A 5000-nucleotide genomic window follows, 5' to 3' on the forward strand; every position below is an offset into this window, starting at 1 on the left:
CACTGTGTCTCCTGAGACATCTACTACCCCCCAGCACTGTGTCTCCTGAGACATCTACTACCCCCCAGCACTGTGTCTCCTGAGACATCTACTACCCCCAGCACTGTGTCTCCTGAGACACCTACTACCCCCTCTACTGTGTCTCCTGAGACATCTACTACCCCCCAGCACTGTGTCTCCTGAGACACCTACTACCCCTCTACTGTGTCTCCTGAGACACCTACTACCCCCCAGTACTGTGTCTCCTGAGACATCTACTACCCCCCAGCACTGTGTCTCCTGAGACATCTACTACCCCCACAGCACTGTGTCTCCTGAGACATCTACTACCCCCCAGCACTGTGTCCCCTGAGACATCTACTACCCCCCAGCACTGTGTCTCCTGAGACATCTACTACCCCCAGCACTGTGTCTCCTGAGACATCTACTACCCCCCAGCACTGCTCCTCCTGAGACATCTACTACCCCCAGCACTGTGTCTCCTGTAGGGATGGGACGATTATCGTGTTTATCGTTAATCGCGATAAAAACACCCGCGATAACTTTATCGTGGAGAATTTTAATTAGTTGAATAATCGTCATAATCGTTTTTTTTTTTTTTTTTTTTTTTTTATTATTATTTTTAAATGACTGGACTTTTTAAATAGGCACTACATTTTATAAACACTGCTTTGTCTGTCTGTTTTTATTGTATGTATTAATGTATGTGACCTATGTGCGTTTTTTTTTTTTGGGGTTAATATTTTTATTGAGTTTCACAGAGACATGTACACAACAGGACATAACAACAACAACTAGTATCCGTGGGGGAGGTTATTGTCCCATTAATAGTAGAAAACTAGTTTTGCACTTTGTTATGCAGTACATTGTCCATAAACAGAAAATGTTTAAAAACGAAACAAAAACAAAAAAACAGTGGGGGAGGAGGCAATGTCACATATCAGAAATAAACAGAAAAGAAAATGACACAACAAATGCCATAATATATGATATGGGGGGGATCACCCCCATCGGAGACAGCATCCATGTCTTACAGTCCTAAACACAGCGGCAGCACAACACCAGCACAGTAAATAATATTGTGACCCATACATTGTAGATCTGTTACACATTAGTCTTGTGTACTTTCTTGAGTGTAATCCACCAAACCTTTCATTACAATGGCAGCCAGTCTGGTACTAATATAATCTAAGAACGGAGACCAAATCTTATAGAATGTCTTTATCTTACACTTAGACCTATATGTCAGATATTCCATAGGAATCATATCAAAAATTACCTTGTACCATCCAGCTATTGTAGGCGGTTTGCAGTCTATCCATTTCAGCAATATATTTTTCCTTGCACAAAAAGTGAGGATACACAGAAGTCTTTTGGAATGCATACTTTTAAGTTGTTTGTCTGGCAACCCAAACAATAGACACATGGGGTCCTTATCCAATGTAACATCTAGAATTAGATGAATTTTATCCACTATACCTTTCCAGTAATCATCTATATATCTACAAGTCCAAACACAATGAACAAAGCTCCCAACCTCGGTAATACACTTTGTACACATTTCCGATTTGTTATGATCCATTTTATGTCTAAGTTGGGGAGTAATCTGCAAACGTTGTAGTAGTCTAAATTGCGTTTCCTTCGTCCTATTACAGATTGAGATGTCGTTTGCCGATTGCCATATTAGTGACCAAGTTGCTTCATCAGTATTAATGTTCAGGTCATTATTCCAGTCTTTGGGCGTAAATGCAGGTTTGCCTTTATCATATTTTGAAAGTGCTCTATACCCAAGCCCCAGAATGCCTCTCGTCTTTCCAGCAGAGACTATCTCCTCCAGCGGAGAGGGTTGGTGACAGAGGCCAGTGTCTTTTTGGCTATTTAAAAAACTTCGTATCTGAAGGTATCTGAAAAACTCATTTCGTGGTAGGTCATATTTCTTACATAATTGGTCAAATGAAAGTAGTATTTCCGTATCATATAAATGTCCGATAGTAACCATCCCTTTGCTGTCCCACCGCTTGAAACCCCTATCCGTGGCACCAGGGGAGAAGTCTATGTTGCCCCAAACTGGCGAGAGGGAGGATGTCATAATCGTATGTTATAAATAAATAGTAATATAATTGAGATTTCTCACATGAGCCGCGCGCGAATATCCTCACAGAAATGTGTCTCGCGTGATTGTTCAGCCTGCATGGGTAACGTGACTGTCAAGTCAGCCTTGTCAGTCAGTCACTAACGTATGCTAGCCTTCTCACCATGGCTGCATCGGCCCCGTGTCCATTGCCTCACCTTTCCAGGGTTGCCCGCAGGCTTCTATGCATACCTGCAACTAGTGTTCCTTCAGAGAGAGTGTTTAGTGCCAGTGGGCACATTTTAGTGCCAGTGGGCACATACTCACACCTCTCCGAAAAAGTGAACATGTTGACATTTTTGCACTTTAACCTATCTTGAAGCTTTCAAGTCTCTAAGCCACAAGGCTAGCACTCAGTTTGATGACAGAAAAGTGTCAGTGTTCAAGTTTTGTTTGACAGTATTTTTTTCCTTTATTTATGCAGTGATACCTTATAATTTATCATTACCTTATTTAAGATTTTATTAAAGATTTTGATTTTTGTCAAGATGTTTTTAAAATGATGTTAATGTTATTAACATGATTCAATAAAAATACAACAAAATCTAAGTTAAAGTGATTACAGTGTGTTTTATTGGCATTCTAAAAAAATTTTTTTTTTTTTTTTTTTTTTTAATTCTCGCGATAATATCGTGGATCGCGATTATTTTGCCCACGATAATCGTGACATGACATTTTCTAATCGTCCCACCCTGAGACATCTACTACCCCCCAGCACTGTGTCTCCTGAGACATCTACTACCCCCCAGCACTGTGTCTCCTGAGACATCTACTACCCCCCAGCACTGTGTCTCCTGAGACATCTACTACCCCCCAGCACTGTGTCTCCTGAGACATCTACTACCCCCCAGCACTGCTCCTCCTGAGACATCTACTACCCCCCAGCACTGCTCCTCCTGAGACATCTACTACCCCCCAGCACTGTGTCTCCTGAGACATCTACTACCCCCCAGCACTGTGTCTCCTGAGACATCTACTACCCCCCAGCACTGTGTCTCCTGAGACATCTACTACCCCCCAGCACTGTGTCTCCTGAGACACCTACTACCCCCAGCACTGTGTCTCCTGAGACACCTACTACCCCCCAGCACTGTGTCTCCTGAGACATCTACTACCCCCCAGCACTGTGTCTCCTGAGACATCTACTACCCCCCAGCACTGTGTCTCCTGAAACATCTACTACCCCCCAGCACTGTGTCTCCTGAGACATCTACTACCCCCCAGCACTGTGTCTCCTGAGACATCTACTACCCCCCAGCACTGTGTCTCCTGAGACATCTACTACCCCCCTGCACTGTGTCTCCTGAGACATCTACTACCCCCCTGCACTGTGTCTCCTGAGACATCTACTACCCCCCAGCACTGTGTCTCCTGAAACATCTACTACCCCCCAGCACTGTGTCTCCTGAGACATCTACTACCCCCCAGCACTGTGTCTCCTGAGACATCTACTACCCCCCTGCACTGTGTCTCCTGAGACATCTACTACCCCCCTGCACTGTCTCCTGAAACATCTACTACCCCCCAGCACTGTGTCTCCTGAGACATCTACTACCCCCCTGCACTGTCTCCTGAAACATCTACTACCCCCCAGCACTGTGTCTCCTGAGACATCTACTACCCCCCAGCACTGTGTCTCCTGAGACATCTACTACCCCCCAGCACTGTGTCTCCTGAGACACCTACTACCCCCCAGCACTGTGTCTCCTGAGACACCTACTACCCCCAGCACTGTGTCTCCTGAGACACCTACTACCCCCCAGCACTGTGTCTCCTGAGACATCTACTACCCCCCAGCACTGTGTCTCCTGAGACACCTACTACCCCCCAGCACTGTGTCTCCTGAGACATCTACTACCCCCCAGCACTGTGTCTCCTGAGACATCTACTACCCCCCTGCACTGTGTCTCCTGAGACATCTACTACCCCCCTGCACTGTCTCCTGAAACATCTACTACCCCCCAGCACTGTGTCTCCTGAGACATCTACTACCCCCCTGCACTGTCTCCTGAAACATCTACTACCCCCCAGCACTGTGTCTCCTGAGACATCTACTACCCCCCAGCACTGTGTCTCCTGAGACATCTACTACCCCCCAGCACTGTGTCTCCTGAGACACCTACTACCCCCAGCACTGTGTCTCCTGAGACACCTACTACCCCCCAGCACTGTGTCTCCTGAGACATCTACTACCCCCCAGCACTGTGTCTCCTGAGACATCTACTACCCCCCAGCACTGTGTCTCCTGAGACACCTACTACCCCCCAGCACTGTGTCTCCTGAGACATCTACTACCCCCCAGCACTGTGTCTCCTGAGACATCTACTACCCCCCAGCACTGTGTCTCCTGAGACACCTACTACCCCCCAGCACTGTGTCTCCTGAGACATCTACTACCCCCCAGCACTGTGTCTCCTGAGACATCTACTACCCCCCAGCACTGTGTCTCCTGAGACACCTACTACCCCCCAGCACTGTGTCTCCTGAGACATCCACTACCCCCCAGCACTGTGTCTCCTGAAACATCTACTACCCCCCTGTACTGTGTCTCCTGAGACATCTACTACCCCCCAGCACTGTGTCTCCTGAGACATCTACTACCCCCCTGTACTGTGTCTCCTGAGACATCTACTACCCCCCAGCACTGTGTCTCCTGAGACATCTACTACCCCCCTGTACTGTGTCTCCTGAGACATCTACTACCCCCCAGCACTGCGTCTCCTGAGACATCTACTACCCCCCAGCACTGTGTCTCCTGAGACATCTACTACCCCCCAGCACTGCTCCTCCTGAGACATCTACTACCCCCAGCACTGTGTCTCCTGAGACATCTACTACCCTCCCAGCACTGCTCCTCCTGAGACATCTA

The 5000-nt window shown here is 47.1% G+C and overlaps 1 protein-coding gene across 1 annotated transcript in view; it reads right to left on the reverse strand.

Annotated features, from left to right (window-relative positions):
* The window catches only part of LOC308172240 (alanine--tRNA ligase, mitochondrial-like), a gene marked incomplete at its 5' end in the record, with an annotated part of 32374 nt that overhangs the window by 16609 nt on the left and 10765 nt on the right, over positions 1-5000 (reverse strand).

Source organism: Nansenia antarctica (genome assembly GCF_963989245.1).
Source record: "Nansenia antarctica genome assembly, chromosome: 16".
NCBI lineage: Eukaryota > Metazoa > Chordata > Actinopteri > Argentiniformes > Microstomatidae > Nansenia > Nansenia antarctica.